The 26,833-nt window shown below is 36.0% G+C and overlaps 1 long non-coding RNA gene and 1 pseudogene across 1 annotated transcript; both read left to right on the top strand.

Annotated features, from left to right (window-relative positions):
* Window positions 1-6,296: 6,296 nt before the first annotated feature.
* On the top strand, window positions 6,297-6,392 carry LOC140616683 (U6 spliceosomal RNA; annotated as a pseudogene).
* Window positions 6,393-13,537: 7,145 nt separating this feature from the next.
* Window positions 13,538-25,602, top strand: LOC140615869 (uncharacterized). Its single transcript, XR_012016380.1, has 2 exons — window positions 13,538-13,675; window positions 23,189-25,602. It is a non-coding gene; the product is annotated as an uncharacterized lncRNA (long non-coding RNA).
* Window positions 25,603-26,833: the final 1,231 nt, after the last annotated feature.

The following is a 26,833-nucleotide window of genomic DNA, read 5'->3' as shown; positions in this document are numbered from 1 at the left end:
AGCCAGGAACTGACTTTCTGATTTTTGTGTTTCACTGCAGGATGTTTTAAGACCAAATTGAGTATGCAAATTAGGAGAGGCTAGGTGGGGTACACTTTGAAAACTCACTCAGAGTTTCCTAACTAATCATTGGAAATGTTGTCTTTGATGTTGAATTTTGCATAACATTGTCTTATACTGAAATAAATATGCCACAGTGAAATATGCTGGATTATTATCATCCCCAGTGAATTACATTTTTTACATTAAGTTTCATAATATAGCCCTAAAATGCAAATATTATATTGTCCTACATTCCTTTCAATGATGTCATCTCTTTGCTAAGCTGGTTTATGGTAGTTGCTATGATAAAAGTAAATACTGGGGGAACAAAAAGTGAAATAGGAAATGATGGTGGTGATGGTCAATGTAATTTCAATGTTAGAGAGTTCAAGAAGTGCCTAATGAGTACACTCTTCAGTGGAAAGTAATTGTGGTTATTTAGAATGATATTTTTCAATTTGTGTGTATTATTTTTTTGAATACCTATGTTGGTGTTAGAATATTAATAAGCATTAAGTTGTTAAGGACTTAATTAATAAAACCAAAATGTTGCTTCCCACCTGGGGTGCGATGAGAAAAATTATTAAGATACTGAGAATGTTGTGAGTGGAGTTCCACAAAGAGCCAATTGGCAATGACTAAGGATGGAGAATTTGGTTAACCTGCACTCAGATTGCTGTGCAAACTTAAAAACCTAACTTTTAAAAATATGTATCATATGATTAAAATTATTCAAAAAAACCTTCTGAATTAGTGAAAGGTTAATGTATTTATGTAGTTAGAAGAATAAATTTACCAAAATACAAGGTTTTAAATCAGAATTCCTAATTTTTAAAATGGATTAATTTGTGCCAGTAGACACAATTACTTCTATTTCTTCTTCTCTAAATGTTTGACTTTCAATATCAGGTAAGCAGGAAAGCATGGTTAGATACATATTTAAAGTCTGGGTTAAACATGATTTGTTTTTGAGATAGAGGTATATTAGTTCCCATTATATATGTCATACTATTTAAGAGCTGAACCATGAAATATAGAGTAGTTTTATACAAATAAGATACCATAGATTTAAAAAATGTGTATTCTTAATGAATAAGCCACGGTTTTTAGTAGATTTGACTGATGGAGTCTAGGTGTATCTTGGCTGCACATGCCACATGTATGTCTTCATTTTCCAAATAAGAAAACAAATATATGACATCCTTGCAAAGAAATATGAAAGAAAACTTTTCTGTGGCTGAATTAAAATATTTGGTATAATTTTCCTAATCCAATATTTGCTAGTCATGTATTTATAAAATGGTGAGGATAGAAGACAGTCTACTGGTGAAAGCCAGGAAATTTTTCAAGTAGTTTCCACTATTTTATATTGAGGAAAGTCTTGCACCAGTCACTCATATGGCATGTTCCCTGGTTATTTTTCTTGATTAAGATTTCTTTTTTAATTTGCCAGACTTTATAAAGTGTTCTAAATGAAGATAAATGTTTTTAATAAGGAATTTTAAAAAATATAGGAGCGTTTGTGTTGTGCCCAAGATCGCGAATCCGAGAAACCGCCAAGGAGCCGACACCAATGCAATCACACGAGGGTTTATTTACAAGCTGGAGCCTGGGACCAAGTATACCCGACGCAGCGGAGCAGGGACTTGGACCCCGAGACTAAGAGGCTTAGCAACTTTATAGGAGCCAGTGGCCAATGGGATCGCAGAAAGTTGCTCAGACATGCTGGTCCACATGTTCCCTGGTCTTTGACTAGTGCCCTAAGTAATAAGCAGGTCAGCACAAGGCGGGTGCAGCCCAAAATAGAGTCAGTCCTGCTTTGCTTGTCCAGGGGTAGGGGATTTTGTTCAATTTCCTGGGTCCCACACTTGGGTGGCTCAGTTAGTTTAGCGTGGGACTCTTGTTTTCTGCTCAGGTTGTGATCTCAGAGTTGTGAGATCTAGCCCTACATTGGACTCTGTGCTCAGTGGGGAGCCTGCTTGAAGATTCTTTCCCTCTGCCCCTCCCTCCACTCACTTGCATGCACACTTGCACATACACTCTCTCTCTCAAACAATCTTTAAAAAAAAATAGATACAAGTCACTTTCAGTATCTGGTCTAGCATGTAAGGAACTTGGAAGTCACTATTTATTTCCTCATAATAGGAAAAAATAAAAAGCTGAACAAACTAAAAATCAACAACTCTTTTTAGATTTATTAAGAGAATTGAGGTTCCAAGGCAAACCACTTCTCCCAGACTGGAGACAAGCAGGTAGAAACTGAGAATCACAACTTACTGGAGCAGATACCCATAAGCAGAAGTTTCTGCAGGAGTCAGTACAGGGGAGGAAATCCAATACTATTACTGATGAATTGCTCTAGGCTCAATGTGAACAAGTTGGAGAGATAGTCCGGGGGAATCAGCATTAGGAGGCCCACACACTTTTGTAAGTTTTAACTTGAAGCCCTATTAGTTTCTGACAATGAAAACCAAAGAAAACTTTCTGCTGTCAGGAAGTAGCGGGGAAAAATAGCCATTCTGAAAATTTCCCAGAGCTTTCTGTTTTTTATAACAAAGCCCACCCTCAATAGAAACTATTTTACTAGAACCTAACCTGAAAAAGAAGAAAGAAAGAAAGAAAGAAAGAAAGAAAGAAAGAAAGAAAGAAAGAGAAGCTGACCTAAGAGATAAGGGATGGGAGAGATTACTGGGAATACTCTGGTATGTTTCTTACACTATTCATGAAGTGATATAGTGACATCTTAAAGAGGAATTGGGTTAGTGGTAATGTATATTGCAAATTCATTGTCAAATACTAGAAAACGTTTAAAAAATATATATAATTGGAATCCTAAGTGATGATACAAAATGAAATCATATGAAATGTTCAATTAAGGTCAGAGAAGACTGAAAAAGAGTGAAAGAAAAAAAAAGAGAAACCAAGAAAGAACAATACCAGTGAATAGCAAATAACAAACAAGGTAAACTTTAATTCACCTATCTCAATAATCACCTTAAATGTTGCTAGTCTATGTTCACCAATTAAAAGACTAAGAGAAAATTAAAGGAAACAAAAGAATCATATATTGTCAGTAAGAAACCCATTTCCAGTATAAATACATAGAGTGGATAAATGGGGGAAAAAATGAAAGAATGGAGAAAAATATACTATGTTAACATTAATCAAAAGAAACCAGCAGTGGCTACTTTAATTTCAGACAAATAAGATGTTAGAGGAAGGAGAATATTCTGGGATAAAGAGAAGGATTATAAAATGATAAAAAGGTCATTACTCTAAGAAGACAAAACACCCCTCAGCATGTAAGTACTTAACATCAGAACATCAAAATACACAAAGCAAGCCTAAATAGTGTTGCAAGGAGAAATAGATGAATCCCTAGTATAGCTGGAGACTTTAACACCCCTCTGTCAGTGATAGGACAGGCAGAAATCAATAAGGACATACTTAAACGGAACAGTGTCATTAATTAACTGGATATAATTGATGTCTATAGAATACTTCAACAGTAGAATATACATTCCTCATAACCTCACATGAAACATTTACCAAGACAGCCCACATTTGAGACATAAACCACATCTTAACAAAATTAAAAGAAATCCTACAATGTGTGCTCTCAGACCACAGCAGAATTAAGGTAGAAATCAGTAACAGAAATACAACCAGAAAATTCCATAGTACTTAAAGATTAAACAAATAGACTTCAAAAAAAATAACAAATAAACAAAAAAACCAAATAGACTTCTAAATAACATATTGATCAAAGAAAAATATCTCAAGAGAAATTTTGAAATATTTTGAATTAAATGAAAAAGCAAATACAACTAATAAAAATGTGTGAAATTTAGTGAAATGGTATATAGAGGGAAATTTTTAGCATCAAATGTATGTATTAGAAGAAAGATCTAAAATCAGTAATCTGCAGCTTAGGAAACTAGGAAGAGTAATTTATAAAACTGAAATCAGGAAATCTTAAAACAACCCACTTAAGAAATGTGCAGAAGACATGAATAGACATTCTCCAAAGAAGACATCCAGGTGGCCAACAGATACATGAAAAAATGCTTGACACCATTCATCATAAGGGAAATACAAATCAAACTTACAATGCAGATATTGCCTCACACCTGTCAGAATGGGTAAAATTAACAACACAGAAAACAACAGATGTTGGTGAGGATATGGAGAAAGGAGAACTTACACTGTTGGGGGAATGCAAACTGGTTCAGCCACTCTGGGAAACAGTATGGAGGTTCCTCAGAAAGTTTAAAACAAAACTACCCTACAATCTAGCAATTTACAGTACTAGGCATTTACCCAAAGGATAGAAAAATGCAGATTTGAAGTGGGACTCTTGGGTGGCTCAGTTGGTTGAGCATCTGGTTCTTGGCGTTGGCTCAGGTCATGATCTCAGGGTCCCCAGATCTCAGGATCATGCCTCACATTGACTCTGCACTCAGCAGGGAGTTTGTTTGAGATTTTCTTTCACCCTCTCCCTCTTCCATTCCCCCTTCTCATGATCAGGTGTGCGTGTGCTCTCTCTCTCAAATAAATAAAGATTCAAAGGGACACATGAACTCTGATGTTTATAGCAGCATTATCAAGAATACCCAGACTATGGAAAGAGCCCAAATATCCATCAACTAATGAATGGGTAAAGAAGATATAGGGACACCTGGGTGGCTCAGTGGTTAAGCGTCTGCCTTTGGCTTAGGGCGTGATCCCGGGATTCTGGGATAGAGTCCCACATCAGGCTTCCTGCATAGAGCCTGCTTCTCCCTCTGCCTATGTCTCTGCCTCTCTCTGTGTCTCTCATGAATAAATAAATGAAATCTTTAAAAAAAAAGATTATATACACACACACACACAATGGAATATGACTTAGCCACAAAAAATAATGAAAATTTGCCGTTTGCAATGATATGGATGGAGGTAGAGTGTATTATTCTAAGCAAAATAAGTCAGAGAAAGACAAATACTATATGACTTCATTCATATTTAGAATTTAAGAAACAAAATAGATGAGCATAGGGAGAGGAAAGAGAGAGGAAGGCAAACCAGAAGAGACTCTTAACTATAGAGAACAAACTGAGGGTTGCTGGAGTGAAGGTTAGTGGGGGGATGGAGTAATGGGGAGATAGGTATTAAGGACGGCACCTGTGATGAGTACTGGACATTATATGTAAGTGACGAATCATTAAATTCTACTCCTGAAACTACTATTACACTAAATAATAACCAACTGGAATTTAAATAAGAACCTGAAATTACAAAAAAAAAGGGGGGGGAATCAAAACTAAAGCCTAGTTTTTTTAAAAGATTAATAAAATTGAAGACCTTCTGGACATACAAACCTAAAATGAAACACAAATTGCAAAATATCAGCAAGAAAAGGGAATCATCATTATTTATTCATGAACACTAAAAGGATGATAGAGGTATTATATACGACTAAATGCCCCAAATCTGATAACCTAACTAAGTAAGGCAATTCCTTCAAAGACACAATCCACCAAACTCACATGAGAAATAGATCATCTAAATATGTCTGTATCAAAGAAATTGCTTACAAAGGCACCTGGCTCAGTCAGTTAAGCGTCTAACTCTTGATTGTGGCTCAAGTCTTATTTCAGAGCTGTGGAATGGAGCCCTGCTTCACATCCTCATGCGCTCTCTCCCAAATAAATCTTTTTTAAAAAATGCATATGTAATTAAAAATCTTCCAAATCAGAAAGCACTAGACTTAGATGGTTGAGCATCTGGTTAGATGGATTCACTGGTGAATTCTCCCAAAGTAAAAAAGTTATACCAGTTATATATGTTCCAGAAAAGACAAGCAAAAAGAACATTTCCTACCTTGTTCAATGAGACCAGCATTTCAAATAAAACACAAAGACAACACAAGAAAGGAGAACTACAAATCAGTATCTCTCATCAAAAATTCTCAACAAATTGGCAAATCTAATCTCATGAAAACATAATCTCATATATATATGTGTGTATATATATATATATATATATATATATGCAGCACAATCAAGTGGGAATTATTCAAGTATGTCAGACTGATTTTATATTTGAAATTCAATTAGTATAATCCATCACATCAGCAGATTAAAGTGGAAAAATTAAATGATCATGTCAATAGGTGCAGAAAAAGCATTTGACAAAATATAACATCCATTTGTGATAAAATAGCTCAGTAAACTAAGAATTGAGGTGAATATCCCTAACTTGATAAAGAATATCTTGCTTCTGCAGCACATACTAAAATTGAAATGATAAACATAAGATTAGCATGGCCCCTACATAACGACACATGAATTTGTGATAGATTCCATATTTTTATGGTTATATAGTTAATACTAAATTATATATTTGAAATTTGCTATGAGAGTAGATTTTAAGCATTCTCATACACAAAGTAAATGTGTGGTGTTGGATAGATTAAGTTGTGGGTATCCTTTCACAATGTATACAAATATCAAATCATCATGTTGTACACTTTAAATATATTTCAATTGTATTTGTCAATTATGCTTCAATAAAGCTGTAAAAAAAATCTTCAGAAAACCTACAGCTTACATCATTCATAATTGTCAGAAGCTAGCAGGAATAAGGCAAGGTTGTCTGCTCTCAGTACTCCCATTCAACATCATCCTGGAAGTCATGGCTAATATAATAAGGCAAGAGAGGAAAATAGAACAGATTGGGAAGGAAGAAATAAAATTGTATGCTTTGCAGATGACATGATTGTCTATATAGGAAATCTCAATGATATAACATGAAAACTCTTGGAATTAAAGTTATAACAGTTGTCAGACACAAGGTTTATTTTTTTTTTAAGATTTTATTTATTTATTGATGAGAATGCACAGAGAGGAGAGAGAGAGAGATGCAGAGACGCAGGCTCCGTGCACCGGGAGCCCGACGTGGGATTTGATCCCAGGTCTCCAGGATCGCGCCCTGGGCCAAAGGCAGGCGCCAAACCGCTGTGCCACCCAGGGATCCCCAGACACAAGGTTTATACATAAAAGTCATTTGCTTCATTATATACAGTCAATGAGAAATTGGAATTTGAAATTTAAGACACAATAACATTTTCATTAATAGCAGAGAGAGAAAGAACTACTTAAGTATAAATCTAAATAAATACAAGGTCTACATGAGGAAAAATACAAACTCTGGTAAAGAATCAAAGATCTAAATATATAGAGAAATATTCCATGTTTGTGGACAGGAAGGATCAGTATTTTGAAGATGTCAATTCTTCCCAATTTGATGTATATATACAGTGTAATTCCATTCAGAATTCTAGCACATAATTTTGTAAGATACTGATTCTAAAGTTTATATAGAGAGGCAAAAGACCCAAAATAGCCAACACAATGTATACAACACAAAGTATAAAAAAAACAAAGTTGGAGGAATTATACTATCTTTTTTTAAGACTTACTATGAAGCTGTAGTTACCAAGACAGTTTGATATTGATAAAATAATAGAGAAATGGATAAATGGAATAAAACAGAAAACTCAGAAATAGACCGACACAAATAAGATCAACTGATATTTGACAAAGGAATAAAGGCAATTCAACACAGAAAGGATTATCTTTTCAACAAATGGTTTTGGAACAAGTGTATATTCATATGAGAAAAAAATCTAGACACAGAGCTCAAACCTCTCATAAAAATTAATTCAAAGTGGATTATAGACCTAAAAGTAAATTGTAAAACTATAAAACTCCTAGAAGGCAAAATAGGAGAACATTTAGGTAACTTTGGGTTTGGTGATGAGTTTTCAGACACAATACTAGAAACTTGAGTTGTGAATGAAAAAAATGATGAGTTGAACTTCATTAAAATTAAAACTTTCAATCTACATTGGATACGATTAAGAAAACTAAAAGAAAGATAAGCCACAAAGTGGAAGAAAATATTTGCAAACACATATCTATGTCAAAAAAAAAAATGCTTACAACTTATTTAAAAAACACAACCCAAGTAGAAAACATACAGAAGATGTGAACAGATACCTACTGAAGAACATACACAAGTGGCAAATAAGTATAAAAAAATGTTCCATATCATATGTTATCAGGAAAATGCAAATTGAGATGACATTGAGTTGAAATGAAATACCACTGCATAACTATGATAATAACTAAAATCTAAAACACTGACAACACTGAATGCTGTTGAGGATAAAGAAGAATGGGGACATTCCTTCTTTGTTGATGGAAGACAAGTTGGCAGTTTTTTTACAAAACTAAACATACTCATACCAAAGGATCCAATAGTGGGATCACTATTGAATGGGATCCCACTATTGAGTGGGAAATATCAGAGAGGGAGACAGAACATGAGAGACTCCTAATTCTGGGAAATGAACAACGGGTGGTGGAAAGGGAGGTGGGCGGGGGTTGGGGTGACTGGGTGACAGGCACTGAGGGGAGCACTTGATAGGATGAGCACTGGGTGTTATATGCTGGCAAATCGAACTCCAATAAAAAATATACAAAAAAAACAATAGTTGTGTTCCTTGGTGTGTGTGTGTGTATATATATATATATATATATATATATATATATATATATACCATATATGTGTATATATATATACTCATTATATATATATATATATATATATATATATATACACATAATGAGTTGAAAACTTATGTTTACACAGAGGTATGCACTCTGTTGCTATAGGACCTTTATTCATAATTGCCAAACTTAGAAGAAACCAAGAAACCTCATAGGTGAATGGATAAACATACTGTGGTACATCTATACAAAGGAATATTACTCAGTGATAAATGAGCTATCAAGCCACAAAAAACATACAGAAGGGCCTTAAATGTGTATTGCTAAGTGAAGAAGCTAACCTAGGAAGGCTACAGACTATGTAATTCTAACTCCGGAAAAGAGAAAAAAAACTGTGGAAAAGAGAAAACAGTGGATGTAGTAAAAAGATCAATGGTTGCCAGATGTTTGGTGGGCAAGAGTGAGAGGAAAAGGTGGAGAGGTGGAGCAAAGAGGATTTTAGAGCAGAGAACAATCCTGTACAATCCTGACTGTAGTGGTGGACATATCATTATACCTTTGTCAGAGCCCATGGAATGCACAAGGGGAAGATTAAACCCTAATGTAAACTATGGACTTTAGTTAATAATAATGCATCAGCCATTGGCTCATTCATTAATATTAATAAATGTACTACACTAATGCAAGGTGTTAATAATAAGCAAGTTGCAGGTGCTGGGGAGGATGAGGGCATATATGGAACTCTGTAATTCCTTTCAACTTCCTTTAAGCTCAAAACTGCTCTGAAAAATAAAGTCTATTATTATTATTATTATTATTATTATTATTATTATTATTATTATTTAAGTGGATACAAGAACAAGCAACCCCTTAAGAATTTTGTCTCTACTTAGGCCTGCTGAGGACTACAGCCAGGCTGTCTTATTTACCACATATCTGTATTTACTGATGATCCATTTGATGAAATAATGTTTTTTTTTGTGAACAGGAATAGGCAAAAAGTCATTAGTTGGCATGAATGGGATCTCCTAACTGTTCTTTTTTTTTTTTTCTAACTGTTCTTTGCAATTCACTCTGGCTACTTCTGTTTGTAACTCTATTCAAGGGAGTAATGCATGAGTGTTCCTTGCTTTGAAGAATTCAGTGCTATAGGGGATAAAGGTAACTAATATGTATACTGATTCCTCAGGTTCACCAGACAATAAGCTCTTAAATCAGAAAGCTTCATGAAAGAAGCCTCATGTACTACTGACTCACAATTGATGATTTAAAACCATATGTCTCAGTAACAATACTAAACTGCCCCCAGGGGAAAAAAGAATACCTTTAATTAGAAAATATTTTTATATATATTAGAAAATACACACACATTTTTTTCATTCTTTCCTAGTAAAAGCACTGCAAGGGATAGTAGCTATGATGAATTTTGATGATGTCTGCAGAACAAAATCCGTTTGTGTATAAATGGAGAGATCTGCAGTTGAGGAGAATAGAAGTTACCGCTCAGAAAAAAATAGCATGGTCACTTTCAGAATTAGATTTCACTCACTGTGACTGCCATTTATTACTGCTCTGGTCAGTGTGGGAATCAGAGCAACTGCAAAGCAGATATACTGTCAGTCAGCCTCCAAAACCCTGTGTCTCTGCTCTCTACACAGCATACAAAATATTTTACTTACCTGAAACTGAAGACGTTTGAGCAAATTAGAAAAGAAAAGGAATATACCTTCAGACTCAGCACAGATATTTGATCACTTTAGGCAAAAGTCACATACCCAGGTGAATTTTGTGAATCATAGAATCATAGTGACAGTTCCTTTTCCTTTTCCTTTTCTTTCTTTCTTTCTTTCTTTCTTTCTTTCTTTCTTTCTTTCTCTCTTTCTTTCTTCTTTTTTTTTTTTTTTTGGTTCAAAAGAATTAAACGTTATCGATATGTGACTCCACGGAAAGAAAATGAGTTGTGTTTAATTGTGTGCGGGTGGGCGGCATGAAATTCGCACATAGTTTAAATATATTCTTCCTCATGCTGTGACACTTAACATTGTACTGAAAGAGTTGTATTCGTATGTTTCAAGGGAGTGGCCAGCACTTCCTGTATGTCAACTCATCTGGACCCAAAGAAGGACACGCGGCAAGAGTCACCACTTCCCAGTACTTTCCAGCAAGTCTCGGAGTATGTACTGTTCAGTTCTGGTTCTACATGGTTGATCCCAGGAGTATGGGGATATTAAAGGCACAAAAGGAAGGCAGAGATTCATGTTTTGCTGAAATATTCATAGCATATGTTTAAACATTCTTTTTTAAAATCACACAACACCAATATTGATTCCATTAATTTATCATTTCTTTCTGGGACAGTGGGACTTTGGCCAGCAGAGCTGTCATTCATCTTAATCTCATTCAAGATTTATCTCATTCATGGCTGCCACCTGAACTCAATTACGGTGCATACTATTTAAAAGATCATCTAGAGATAAGAATATGGGCAGATTCTCCATGCATCCTCTACTGACAACTTAGATAGGGAAAATGTAGATATGTGATTGGAGGGATAATGATAAAAAGAATTTTCTTCCCAAAACAAGATAAAGGCAAAGAAATTTAAGATCTTAAGCATATATCAGCTTACCCTAAAAACAAGCCTGCTCCATTTTTGACTAATTAAGATGAGAACCTGCATCAAATGCAAACATCTTTGATGAAGCAGGTTGCTGCATTTTTATTTTTCATGGTATGAAATATCAGGCTTTTCAGTCAGCCTGAAGCACCTTTGAAATCTTGAATTCGAATTGAAAGATTATATATCAGAACACCATACCTGGTGTTAATGCTTTGTAATTGTACAACCACCTGTTGTCTGAATAAATACAACTGGAATCTTTCACTTTATCTTAAACATTGTCCCTTATAAACAATAATAGTTATTAAGTGATTCCTATCTTTCAAGCTGAGTATTGTAAACTTTGTATCTCCCATATATTTTAATTCTCCTATCCACCTCATGAGGTACTATATTTTCCCCAGTTTTACAGTTTAAAAACTGAGACTCATTGTGGCATAGTAACTTTTCCATTATTGCAAAAGTAACAAAAAATCTGATTTCAAAAACCTGACGTCCCTTACCCAGCATGGTTTGAAAGGTATATACCAAAGAAGTCTAAGGAGGAGCATGGGGGGAAAAAAGCCTTAAAAGTTCTAACCACTGATAGAAAAGAGAGCTATTTAAGTAAATATACAAACATGCAAAGAAAGTAGAGAATTTATACTGATTCTCCATGCATGTCTATTTTCCTAAAGAGAAGCCAGTAAAAACAAAAAAGAAAGAAATTCATTTTTAACAGTGGAGAATTGAGTAAATGAAGATCATGTGACAACTTTGGAATTTTTGTCATTGTTTTTCGATACAACATTTAAAAAAATTTTATCCAGAGTAACTTACAACCTTAGACTAACTTTAGGGAGACTCCACAATACATTATTTCTACACAATACGTTATTTAAACACAGATTTCTGTAATTGAAGAGGACACAAGTCAGTGGTTGTTACTTATGGAAGCAAATACCAATGGAAAGGCCTAGAGATCTTTCAACAGAAAAGTAGATTTATGTCACTTTTTCACAAAATGTTGCTTCCTCAATTCAAAAAGAGCATCCTTCTGTCTTTTAGCTATTCATCAGCTGGTTGGTCAGTGCTACAGACAGAATGTTTCCACACCCCCAGGCACATACCAAATTCATATGTGAAATCCTGAGACTGCTGCTTTAGTCACCCATTGCTTTTAGCCATATTTCTATAGACATGGAAACTTGGAAATGAAATGTCCTCAAGTCTTGATTTTTGATACCTTGCTTTTGATGACTATTGGTTTTTCTAACCAGAAGGCAGAGCTAACTGTAGCAGTGTTTTTACTTCCCAGAGGTCTGCTGGAAAAAACAGTGGTGGGGAATTAGTCTGACATCTGCTTTTTGTAGAGGAATCACATCCCCTACTCTAAACTGTCTTGATAGGGTTGACCGTTGCTGGAGGTTCTTTTGCCACCTCCACAGCTGACCCAAGTCATAGTCTTCTCTAATATTTGGTGCAGATTATAAGATGATTTGTCTTTCCTCTGTATTATAAGTCATAAGGATATAGGCTAGATTTGGGCTCTTGGAGGCCATCTTTCCCAACGTGGGGAGATAAAGAAAGAAAGAAATCTGAGAAAGAAGCTGACACAAAAAGGACTCCAGGTAAAGAAAGAGGAAGAAACAGAATGGTATTTATTTGGTTTAAATCTTGGATCCTACCTTGTCTGAGCCAGTAAAATTCTCTTTTTGTGACTTGTTAATGAAAAGTTCTAACTTTTACAGAAACCCAGGAGAAACTGTTTTCATAATGTAATATATCCTTATGTCACTGATGAACATAAGGGACAAGTCTCACTTTCTCAGCTATAGGTCTGGAAAATCTGTGTGTGTGTGTGTGTGTGTGTGTGTGTGTGTCTATGTGTGTGGTTCTGGAGCACATGGTGCATCATAATTGTTCTAATCTGAAACTATTTCTTAAACTGATTATAAAAATCCTTTAGAAAAAATATGACAAAATACCTATGGTGAAGTTTTAATAGTAGAGGGTCTAGGAAGCAATAAAAATAGCAAGGCATTTCTGAGAGAATTCCCAGATTTTAGTTTGTGGTAGGATGCTATCTTGTCAGTGCACATTTTATGCAGCTGTATTAAGTGCTGTGCATCCCCAGCCCTTCCATGCTTTGTTCTGTATCCCCAGAGAACTACACTTCCCCGGCTCCTTTGCTCTCGGCTTTCCCAGCTAGGTTTGCCCAGTGTCTTCCCCTGACCCAAAATCTGAGAGCAGAAAGACTAGACAAGCCTTTCTCTTCCCCCTCCCTTTCTCCCTCCCTCCTCTCATTTCTCTTCCTCCTCCCTCCCCCTCTTCTCTCTCAGCTGAGTTTCTAACTGCATAACTGCATTTCATTTATGTCAGCTTTTTCTAGATAAGCGCTGCCTCCACTAAATATGCCTGCCAAACTCCATCTTCTAGCAGCTCAGTTTCAGTGACTTCCTCCCTTTGACTCGTTTAAGAGGTAAGACCTTCTTCCTATACATAATTATTAATTTATAGGATGCTTCATGGTTTCCTTGGCATTTCTCATCTCTTCCATAAACTTTGTGACCAGTGCTCTACATTAAAGTTTCTCTGTTTGAAATGCATTAGAGTGGTTTATATTTTCTAGCTTGGCCTTGTCTGATACAAGTGCCCACTCCAAAGAAAACACAAATGTTTTGAAGACAATAACTTGTAACATAATGAAAAATGTTGAGTAAGCTTAAATTTGTCCTCCTTATATTAACTTATAAGAAATGTGCCCTTCAGTTGGGAAAGACAGAAAACAAATTTTTAAAAATGCAAATATGAAAACCTCAGCTTGTGATATGGTACTCTGGAGCAAATAAAACAGGTTTCTGTAATAAATAGTTACTCATGGTCTGCTGAGACAGTTTCTTTTTTTTTTAAATTTTTTAATGATAGTCACACAGAGAGAGAGAGAGGCAGAGACATAGGCAGAGGGAGAAGCAGGCTCCATGCACCAGGAACCCGATGTGGGATTCAATCCCGGGTCTCCAGGATCACGCCCTGGGCCAAAGGCAGGCACTAAACCGCTGCGCCACCCAGGGATCCCTGCTGAGACAGTTTCTACTGAATGGTAAGAAAGTCTTTGAGAAGGATGATATTTGAATTTAGGCTTAAAAAAAAGGAAGGAGCCAGCCTTGTGAACATATGGAGCAAGGATGCTCTCGGAAGGCAGAACAAGCCAGTGAAAAAGCTCAACGTAGAAGCTATTTGAAGGCCAGTATAGCTGGAGCAAATAAGTGAAAGGAGGAAAGAGAGAGAGAGAAAGAAAGAGAGAGAAAGAGAGAGAGAGAATATGATGATGATGATAATGAAACAGGCAAGAGCCAGCTCATGTAGGCAGGGCCTTGTAGGGACACAAGGAAATTAGCTTTTATTCTAAGAACCACAGGAAGTCATTTTGGGCTGCTATAACAGATTATTGTGGCTTAAGCAATGGAATTTTACTTTTCACAGTTCTAGAGGCTGAGAAGTCAAAGTTTAAGTTACTGAATTTGGTTCCTGGTGTGAATCCTCTTCCTGGTTACTGAATTTGGTTCCTGGTGTGAATCCTCTTCCTGGTTTGCAGATGGCTGCCTTCTCACTGTGTGCTCACCTACAGCAAGAGAGATGATCTTTTCTTTTTTAAAAAAGATTTTATTTATTTATTTATTCATGATAGGGAGAGAGAGAGAGGCAGAGACACAGGCAGAGGGAGAAGCAGGTTCCGTGCCAGGAGCCTGATGTGGAACTCGATCCCAGGAATCCAGGATCACACCCTGGGCTGAAGGCAGGCGTTAAACCACTGAGCCACCCAGGAATCCCAAAACACTCTTCTTTTAAAGACACTTCTTTTAAAGACACTCATCCCATTCATGGTGGGGTCTCTATTCTCATGACCGAAATGCTACCCAAAAACCCCACCTCTGAAAACCAAAACATTGGGACTTGGAGCTTTGGATGTGAATTGGAGTTAGGGGAACATGTTCAGTCCATAGTAGAGAGTATTAAACTGTGGAATAATATAACTTCATTTGAAATTTTAAAAGATCTGTTTGGCTGCTCAATGGAAAGGAATGGGGATTGGTGGGTAGGAGGCAGCCAGAGGTGACAGTGAAACAAGGAGGCAAGTGAGAGATGATTTCCACGTGTTGGGAGCAGAGATGGTGTAGCTTTGCTTAGAGTAGAATCTAAGGATAAATTGGAAGGCAATTTCTACAAATAATGAATACCTGGATTTTCACCTGGCATAAAAGACTATTTTCTTTAAACATACCTTAATTTTATTAGTATATTAATGAAGGGCATCATACAAAGCCAAAGCAGACAAGACTTGTACAGTCAGTGAGATCAAGGTGAAAACCAATTATGATTTTCTTATTAGTTTTCAGGATAAAAACCCAAACAATTCAGATCTATCCCAGCCTGCAAAGCTGGCAAAATAGCCTGCATAAAGAAGGCATGTGTTTTATAGGAACGTGGAAGCCTGATGGTAAAGGAATAATATTCAGAATAAGAAATGGATGATATTCAGAATAATAAAATGTTCACACAGGCATCAGTGTCCTTTGATTCAAAGGCTCAGGAAATAAGAGAATAATGCTAATACATACTTTATTTTTTAGGTCAGTTTTTTTTTTCTATCTTTCCATTACCTACCTACATATAAAATTAAAAGCACTCCTTAAAATGGGGCTGGTCACTTTTTGATCCACATTGCTAAAAGAGCCCTAAGTGAACCAAATAATCTCCCACGAGATTACTTAGTTCCGTTAGATCAGCTTCCTAGCTTCTGGCTGGTTTTGATATTTGGCCAACTCAGGTGAGTTATTTAATGTCTACAAAAAGAAGTAAAGTTTGTTACAGGAAAAGAGAATTTCCTTAAAAGTGACTAATATCCTTTTATTTTATTCCAGCCTCATTTTTTTAAAGGCTCAGAAAGGAAATGAATAGGCAACTTTTATAATTAATACTTTTTATAACATTTTTTTTTGTAATTCACAGAAGTTTCTAATTGCTCGGGGGAAAAATGAACTACTTCCTATAACTTCCTTCAGTGATAACAGTTGAATTAATATTTCTGAATGGGCTTCTGGAAGCCTATTGTTCATATTTCAGGACACTTAGCCATGTTGAAATGATCTTTATCTTAGAGTTGCGTCTTCGACCAAAATGATTTCTGCTAAAACCTTTGCAATTTAGCATGTACAGGTTCTATGCAGGAAACTATTGTTCTTCTGGCCCAGCGTTTGTCAAATTTTTTTTTTAATGTGAAGTTTAGGAAGATAGAGCAGAAGAAAAAAAAAACAGAGAAATATCAGATAGTTACTATGTACCATACATTGTTTGAAGTTATATATGTATATAGTCTTTACACCCTTCAATGAAGCAATACTGACATTATCTACATTTTAACAGATGAGGAAAATGAGATCAAGAAAGTTTCATGAACTTGTTCATGGTCAGGGAGCTGGGGGATGACAGACAGCAGGCCAGGGTATCCCCAGATCCACTAGCTCCAGTCTGTGCTTTCAAGTACTCAGCTATACTGCCTCTTAGGACTAGATGGTATTTTTATGGCATATTTTATGTTCTATATTTTTATTATTCAAAATCATATGTTATACCAATAGTTATTCTTTAAAAGGTGCTTTGCATATTTTATGTTCTACATACTGTGGTTGTCAGTGTAGATTTGGTTTGAATTTGCAAATTTTAAACAATGGCATAATCATTATGTAGTCAGATGTGTGAATAAATAAATAAAATCTTAAAAAAGAATTAAATAACAGATCAATGAAATACGGTATATAAACACTCACTAGTAATAGAGGAAATGTGTTTCAGATTTGCATTCATTTAATCAGGGCATTAGCTTACCACTCAGTGAAGTGAAGTGATAATTTATAGAATGATAATCTGTGTTAATGAGTTGCCTAAAAGACTCTGGTTATTACCATGAGATGTCACCACATAGATGAGGAACTAGCCCATTTCCTAATTACCACTAGCACTGCAGAATTCTTCTAGTCCCATGTTGGACAAAAAGAGAAATGAGCAAAAATGTAAAGTTTCCAAAGGGGAGCAAATATATTCAAAGAAGTTTAATATATACTTGCATTTACAAAAATACGTATTCAAAATTAAATAAGCACTAGTTTGCATAGAGTGTGCTTAAGGCAATTTATAGATTTTTAAGTTCATTTTCTTTATTAATGCTTAATTTTAAAATGCATTTTTAAGGTATGTTATTATGAAAGTTTTTGAGAGGCACTATCAGTGTTCTATCTATAATCTTATTCTTTTGTAAAGTACATTTTAACTGATGTTCCAGACTAATCAATTCCCTCTCACTTCTGTTAAAATACTGAGCTTCACAGTCATATTTTTGAAAAAAAATCACCTTGTTTATGAAGGCAGCTTTTGAGAATACCATTAGATAATATGTAAGACAGGAAATAATAATAATGCAAATATCCCTTTGCATAAAAGGTGGAGAGATGTGCATAGGAGCCATTCAACATACTTAGCAAATTTCTGTCTTCCAGATTTGTAAAAAATCTGGATTTTGCTCTGAATTTGAGTAATTCAGGGTATTTTAAGCAGAAATACAGAAAATAATGTACTAGGGCATTAGTTCTAAATGTGTCACACACACTGGTGTGGCAGAGATAATATCAAGAACAATAGTTAAAATGAATCAGAGTAGTTTTTAGCAATTTCTTTCCTTTTTGTGAATAGCTTCAAGATTCTCCCTATATAATATCCATATTCCATATTTTAATCTGATAGGTCTCCCTGAATAGAAGAGAAAGGTAGGGTGATATACAGCATGCCAGGCAGTTCCACACCTAGGACCCTGCAATGGGTTACATGTAGAAAAGTGTGTCAAACACACACATGTCACCTATAACATAGGAAGAAGCATGGGCTTGTATTAACAGCAGAGCAAAGGCAGGCATATATATCTTCACAGCAGTGATACTTTGATAGGTTGGGTAGAGAAAATTATGCCAATATGTGCTATATATCTTCCATTGTAGATAATAGAAAAGTTCACTGTAGGATGGTAAAAACACTACTGTTAAGTTGCTATTAAATTATAAATTATAAGAATGGGAAAGTACTGCAGGAAATACAAAGGTTGACACTTGAGAGAAGGAGATAATCTAATTTGACCTTCAAATTAGACTTTCTCTTTAGACTGTCATAAAAACAGAAAGAGAAAAGTGACGTCGAGTCAAAGAGTTGTGCTACTAAAAATTAAAATCAAGTCACAGTTTTGAGACAGAGATGTGGGAATTTGCAAGAGAAGACATTTCTTACACTTGCCTACAAACGGTCTAGATGCAGAGTCACCTTGAGAACGAACCAAAAGTCAGCTTTGCTTAGAAGTCTGAGTCCCAAAAAAAAAAAAAAAAAAAGAAGTCTGAGTCCCAAGCTGAATATGACTTCTTAAGAAAAAAACGTTTAACATATTCAAATTTAAAACAACTTTTTTTTTACATTTTTATTTTGTGAAATCTGTCAATCTCTATTTTACTTACAGATTCCAGATTTAGTGTTTAGGAAGCTCTTTCTTGGCATAAAATAACAATATATTCTCGTGGTGCCTGGGTGGCTCAGTCAGTTAAGCCTCTCTGCCTTCTGCGTAGGTCATCAGGTCATGATCCCAGGTCTAGGATGGGCTCCCCCACAGCACCCTGCCCAGCAGAGAGTCTACCTCTCCCTCTTGCCTCTCCTCCTTCCTCCCTGCTCCCATACTTTCTCTCAAATAAATAAAATATTTTTTAAAAACCCAAAATATTCTCATTTGTTTTAGTTATTATATAGTTTTAATTTTTACATTCAATTATTTAAGCCACTTATAATTCATTTTGTGTATGTATGTTAAGAGATGTAAAGCTCATTTTTTTCCTAATGAGCAAGGCAGTTCTTTCAACACCATTGATTCAATACTGTGCCCTCTCCCTGGTTTTTTGACATACTTTTGTTATCACATGTAAAATTCATATATGTATTTGTGAATTTTCTATGGATATATGAAAAAAATTATTGCTTCTTTGGTACAAAGATAGCTAGATGAGTAGAGAGATGATAGAAACACAAAGATAAATTAAATCATATTCCTCTACATTTCTACTGTTATCTCTACTTAATTTGTCAGTTTAGGAAAATAGTATTTTAAATTCCTTCAGTGAAATTATAAAAGTCACAATTTGTTTTTAGCAGTCTCAGCCCTTTATATTCCAAAGCCATATTGTTGAAGGTAGAGAGATTCAAGACATGTTTATGTGCTTGGAGAGTCATAATTTTTATCAATATTAAATAGCCTTCTTTATACTTTTCCCTAAATCTCATTTTTTCTGCTAATTATATGGAAATTTTTCCATTTTTAAAATAATTTTATTAGTATTTTACCCATGCCTTTATTTTTAACTATCCCATGGTACGTAGCTTTACTTATATCAGTTATAAACAGCATATGGCTAGATTATTTTCTTCCCATAATCTGAGCTTCTGGTTTTTATAAATTAATTCAGTGCTTTTCACATGTGTTATTATTTCATCATGATGTAGACTTATTTTTGGTGTGTTTTCTGTTTGTCTTTTGTTTTATTGTTCTCCCATTTAGCTCTATCTTTAGTTGGATTGACTAGATTTTCTTAATTCTTGCTTACCTCCAGTAAGTTTTCATTGCTGCCTTTTTTTCTAAAGTGGACCCAGTTTTTAATAAATCCATTTAAAATATTTATTCATTATTACTGAAAATTCATTGCATACTTCCACCCACCCTTCAAATAAAAGACAACCTGGGCAAGTTTTATTGACCCTGCTCATCTTCTCAAACAACTCTATGGCTCATTCCTGTTGGCTGGAACCTGAGATTCAGAGTGTAAGCAATTCATCGGCTCTCTTGGCAGTCATATTCTTAAAAACGCTGTTGACGGCACTAGTACCTAATTATCAAGTGTATGTTTATACTATATGGTTACATATGTTTTATAGTCTTCTTTGCCCACAACATTTTATTAATTTATATGCAATCGCTATGTTGGATTCTTTTTGTTTGATATACATATTACTTTGCTAGGGCTGCCTTAATGAAATATCACAGACTGGATGGTCTACACAACCGAAATTTATTTTTTCCCAATCTTGGAGGCTAGTGATCCAAGGTCAAATTGCAGGCAGGTTTGATTTCTTGAGTCCTCTCTTCTTGGCATGCAAATGACTGCCTCCTTGCCATGTCCTAACATGGTGTGTGCATCCCTGGTATCTCTTCCAGGGTCTAAATTTCTCCTTCTTAGGAGAACAGCAGCAGGATTAGATGAAGGTTCATCTTAATGGCCTCATTTTAATGTACTAACCTCTTTAGAGGCCCTGTCTCCAAATACAGTCACCTTCTAAAGTACTAGGGCTTAGGGTTCAACATGAAGTAGGTATGGGAGACACATTCAGCCCCAATACCATGTTTTTCTCACACATTTCAGAAATTGTGCATGGGTGGTAAGTTTCTTGAGTTCCTAATTGAAAAAAATATGTGTGTATGTATAAATATAAATTTATATAATATGTGTGTGAATATATAAATTTAAATATGTGGGCAGCCCGGGTGGCTCATCAGTTTAGGCCGCTTTCAGCCCAGGGCGTGATGCTGGAGACCCGGGATCAAGTCCCACGTCGGGCTCCCTGCATGGAGCCCGCTTCTTCCTCTGCCTATGTCTCTGCCTCTCTCTCTGTGTGTTTCTCATGAGTAAATAAATAAAATCTTTAAAAATAAATAAATAAATAAATAAATAAATAAATAAATACCTATATTTAAAAAGTAGTTTATTCTAGTTCAAAATGACTTCTTAAGTCATTGACAGCATTGTTGCGATGCATTCTAGCATGCATTATCCACCTGCCTAGAAGACAGATGTCCGATTATTTCTCTTCTGTTTTGTTTTTTTTGTTTTTTGGGTTTTTTTTTTTTTTTTTTTTACATATTTTTCTCTGTCAGGAAGTGGGTAAAGTGTTCTTTTTATCCTTGGAGTTCATAGATCTCTATAGCATTTTGATGGGCTCTTATCATTTTTCATCTCAGGGAGAATTGTATCTATAATTTATCTCATTCTTTCCTTCTAGAAAGGTCTGTGAGACCAACATGAGAACTTCTGGATCTGTCCTTGCCATCCCTCAACAATTATTCTCAAAGATTTGATCTCTTGGTTCTCTGGTGCTATAGTCTTGGAAGGATCACTTTGTTTAGTTTTCCAGCTCACTGTTTGGCATTTAATCTGCATTGATTCTGCTCATCCGTTCTTCTCTGAGAGTTTTATTTTAGTAATCAGTTTGTTCATTTCTAAGAACTCTAAATGCTTCTTTTGAAGGCTGTTCTAGTTTGTAGATATGATGGATGCCCCAATATCTCAAGGGAATTAATTATAGTTCCTTATTTTCTTTCCATTTATTTTGTTGGCAGTCGCACTCATGGTGTTCAGAGTTCTGTTTAATATAATGTCTCTCTTTAAGAATTTTCCTCAACTGTCAGGTTACTTACTACTGGTTTTCTATTCCTGTATGTAGATAAATCCAGAGTGAATAGTATTACTGTATGTATTTTATTGCCTTAGACCCAGAAAGAAATTTCATTTCTCTAGCAGGGAATACGTGTTCTGAACACGTATTGTTTTATATGTTGCTCTCAGTGTAAAGAAGGAGTAGTGTTTTCCAGAGGGCTTGTATTAATGATGCCCTGGTAGCTTCTCTGTTTGGTGGGGTGGGGGATAAAGTTCTTAGCAGTCACTTCTCCTGTCCCATTGCCCCCTCATGGAAACTCCTGTGTCAGATCTCCCACATCAGTGATATTTACCTACCCTGGGTGTCCTAAGTATGAATGCTAGAATCAATAGCTTCTAACCAAAGGGATTGACCTGGCTTTTTTTTTTTTAGTAAGTTTTTTTTTATTAATTTGGTGACACATGCACAGCTTCTTCGTTATGCCTTCTTTCAGTTTGGGGCATTCCAGAATTCTGCTGGGAACATTTTGTTGTTGTTGTTCATCTTTGTTTCACCTGTAGGTGTTTGCATGTTTCTCAATTTTATGTATTTTTATAAAACAGTTTACATTTGGTTTGCAGAAAGTCTGTAAGAAAATACTTTTGTATGTTGGTAGCTGTGCTCCTGATCTTTCAGTGACCCTGGAGATTTATTTCAGAGTTTTTCCTGTCTTTTCAGTGGAACAGTTTTAAGGAATATAGGTAAATATGTGTTTTCAGTTACCCATCAGAACCAGAGACCATTTTTCTCCATATATTTGCAGTTTTGCAGAGCATACTAAGAAAAGTAAATCAAATCACAGTTCCATGTTTTTCTCTTTGCTGTTTTGCAGTCTAAATTTTCCCTCACTTTGAGGTAAGTTGTTCTGAAAGCATTTTAAAGTTGGTCTGTACTGTAATATTGTTTGATGGGAGGGGGAAAAAATGTGTGAGTATCAGCCTAACATTGAAAGCTACTCGGGTCATTCTGCCATTAAGACATTGGTTGCTTCCTTATTTCTGATTACTCCTAAATAGTCTGTGAACGGGCTTAATGACCCCATCAAAAGGCGCAGGGTTTCAGACTGGATAAAAAAGCAGGACCCATCTATATGCTGTCTACAAGAGACTCATTTTAGACAGAAGGACACCTACAGCCTGAAAATAAAAGGTTGGAGAACCATTTACCATTTGAATGGTCCTCAAAAGAAAGCAGGGGTAGCCATCCTTATATCAGATAAACTAAAATTTACCCCGAAGACTGTAGTGAGAGATGAAGAGGGACACTATATCATACTTAAAGGATCTATCCAACAAGAGGACTTAACAATCCTCAATATATATGCCCCGAATGTGGGAGCTGCCAAATATGTAAATCAATTATTAACCAAAGTGAAGAAATACTTAGATAATAATACACTTATACTTGGTGACTTCAATCTAGCTCTTTCTATACTCGATAGGTCTTCTAAGCACAACCTCTCCAAAGAAATGAGAGCTTTAAATGATACACTGGACCAGATGGGTTTCACAGATATCTACAGTATTTTACATCTAAACTCAACTGAATACACATTCTTCTCAAGCGCACATGGAACTTTCTCTAGAATAGACCACATACTGGGTCACAAATCAGGTCTTAACCAATACCAAAAGATTGGGATCGTCCCCTGCATATTCTCAGACCATAATGCCTTGAAATTAGAACTAAATCACAACAAGAAGTTTGGAAGGACTTCAAACACATGGAGGTTAAGGACCATCTTGCTAAAAGATGAAAGGGTCAACCAGGAAATTAAGGAAGAATAAAAAAGATTCATGGAAACTAATGAGAATGAAGATACAACCGTTCAAAATCTTTGGGATACAGCAAAAGCAGTCCTGAGGGGGAAATACATTGCAATACAAGCATCCATCCAAAAACTGGAAAGAACTCAAATACAAAAGCTAACCTTACACCTAAAGGAGCTAGAGAAAAACCAGCAAATAGGTCCTACACCCAGCGGAAGCAGAGAGTTAATAAAGATTCGAGCAGAACTCAACGAAATCGAGATCAGAAGAACTGTGGAACAGATCAACAGAACCAGGAGTTGGTTCTTTGAAAGAATTAATAAGATAGATAAACCATTAGCCAGCCTTATTAAAAAGAAGAGAGAGAAGACTCAAATTAATAAAATCATGAATGAGAAAGGAGAGATCACTACCAACACCAAGGAAATACAAACGATTTTAAAACCATATTATGAACAGCTATACGCCAATAAATTAGGCAATCTAGAAGAAATGGACGCATTTCTGGAAAGCCAAAATTACCAAAACTGGATCAGGAAGAAATAGAAAACCCGAACAGGCCAATAACCAGGGAGTAAATTGAAGCAGTCATCAAAAACCTCCCAAGACACAAAAGTCCAGGGCCAGATGGCTTCCCAGGGGAATTCTATCAAACGTTTAAAGAAGAAACCATACCTATTCTACTCTAGCTGTTTGGAAAGATAGAAAGAGATGGAGTACTTCTAAATTCATTCTATGAGGCCAGCATCACCTTAATTCCAAAACCAGATAAAGACCCCACCAAAAAGGAGAATTATAGACCAATATCCCTGATGAACATGGATGCAAAAATTCTCAACAAGATACTAGCCAATCAGATCCAATTTTTCCATTAAGAAAATTATTCACCATGACCAAGTAAGATTTATTCCCGGACACAAGGCTGGTTCAACACTCGTAGAACAATCAGTGTGATTCATCATATCAGCAAGAGAAAAAACAAAAACCATATGATCCTCTCAATAGATGCAGAGAAAGCATTCGACAAAATACAGCATCCATTCCTGATCAAAACTCTTCAGAGTGTAGGGATAGAGGGAACATTCCTCAACATCTTAAAAGCCATCTACAAAAAACCCACAGCAAATATCATTCTCAATGGGGAAGCACTGGGAGCCTTTCCCCTAAGATCAGGAACATGACAGGGATGTCCACTCTCACCACTGCTATTCAACATAGTACTAGAAGTCTTAGCCTCAGCAATCAGACAACAAAGAGACATTAAAGGCATTCAAATTGGCAAAGAAGAAGTCAAACTCTCCCTCTTCGCCGATGACATGATACTCTACATAGAAAACCCAAAAGACTCCACCCCAAGATTGCTAGAACTCATACAGCAATTCAGCAGTGTGGCAGGATACAAAATCAATGCCCAGAAGTCAGTGGTATAACTATACACTAATAATGAGACTGAAGAAAGAGAAATTAAGGAGTCAATCCCATTGACAATTGCACCCAAAAGCATAAGATACCTAGGAATAAACCTAACCAAAGAGGTAAAGGATCTATACCCTAAAAACTATAGAACACTTCTGAAAGAAATTGAGAAAGACACAAAGAGATGGAAAAATATTCCATGTTCATGGATTGGCAGAATTAATATTGTGAAAATGTCAATGTTACCCAGGGCAATTTACACATTTAATGCAATCCCTATCATTACACCATGGACTTTCCATGGACTTTACCATGGAGTTAGAACAAATTATTTTAAGATTTGTGTGGAATCAGAAAAACCCCGAATAGCCAGGGGAATTTTAAAAAAGAAAACCATATCTGGGGGCATCACAATGCCAGATTTCAGGTTGTACTACAAAGCTGTGGTCATCAAGACAGTGTGGTACTGGCACAAAAACAGACACATAGATCAATGGAACAGAATAGAGAATCCAGAAGTGGACCCTCAACTTTATGGTCAAGTAATATTCGACAAAGGAGGAAAGACTATCCACTGGAAGAAAGACAGTCTCTTCAATAAATGGTGCTGGGAAAATTGGACATCCACATGCACAAGAATGAAACTAGACCACTCTCTTTCACCATACACAAAGATAAACTCAAAATGGATGAAAGATCTAAATGTGAGACAAGATTCCATCAAAATCCTAGAGGAGAACACAGGCAACACCCTTTTTGAACTCGGCCACAGTAACTTCTTACAAGATACATCCACGAAGGCAAGAGAAACAAAAGCAAAAATGAACTATTGGGACTTCATCAAGATAAGAAGCTTTTGCACAGCAAAGGATACAGTCAACAAAACTCAAAGACAACCTACAGAATGGGAGAAGATATTTGCAAATGACATATCAGATAAAGGGCTAGTTTCCAAGATCTATAAAGAACTTATTAAACTCAACAGCAAAGAAACAAACAATCCAATCATGAAATGGGCAAAAGACATGGAAGAAATCTCACAGAGGAAGACGTAGACATGGCCAACAAGCACATGAGAAAATGCTCCGCATCACTGGCCATCAGGGAAATACAAATCAAAACCACAATGAGATACCACCTCCCACCAGTGAGAATGGGGAAAATTAACAAGGCAGGAAACCACAAATGTTGGAGAGGATATGGAGAAAAGGGAACCCTCTTACACTGTTGGTGGGAATGTGAACTGGTGCAGCCACTCTGGACAACTGTGTGGAGGTTCCTCAAAGAGTTAAAAATAGACCTGCTCTGCGACCCAGCAATTGCACTACTGGGGATTTACCCCAAAGATGCAGATGCAATGAAACGCTGGGACACCTGCACCCCGATGTTTATAGCAGCAATGGCCACAATAGCCAAACTGTGGAAGGAGCCTCGGTGTCTATCGAAAGATGAATGGATAAAGAAGATGTGGTCTATGTATACAATGGAATATTACTCAGCCATTAGAAATGACAAATACCCACCATTTGCTTCAATGTGGATGGCCCTGGAGGGTATTATGCTGAGTGAAATAAGTCAATCGGAGAAGGACATTGTATAGTCTCATTCATTTGGGGAATATAAATAATAGTGAAAGGGAATAGAAGGGAAGGGAGAAGAAATTGGTAGGAAATATCAGAAAGGGAGACAGAACATGAAGACTCCTAACTCTGGGAAACGAACTAGGGGTGGTGGAAGGGGAGGAGGTGGGGGTTGGGGGTGAATGGGTGACGGGCATTGAGGGGGGCACTTGATGGGATGAGCACTGGGTGTTATTCTGTATGTTGGTAAATTGAACACCAATAAAAAATAAATTTATTATTAAAAAATAAAAGAAAAGAAATTCAATTATTCCATACTTG

The sequence above is a fragment of the Canis lupus genome, chromosome 24 (assembly GCF_048164855.1).
Source record: "Canis lupus baileyi chromosome 24, mCanLup2.hap1, whole genome shotgun sequence".
NCBI classification, from domain to species: Eukaryota; Metazoa; Chordata; class Mammalia; order Carnivora; family Canidae; genus Canis; species Canis lupus.
Note: the sequence above shows the minus strand (reverse complement) of the source record. Positions and strands in the feature narration are given on the sequence as shown.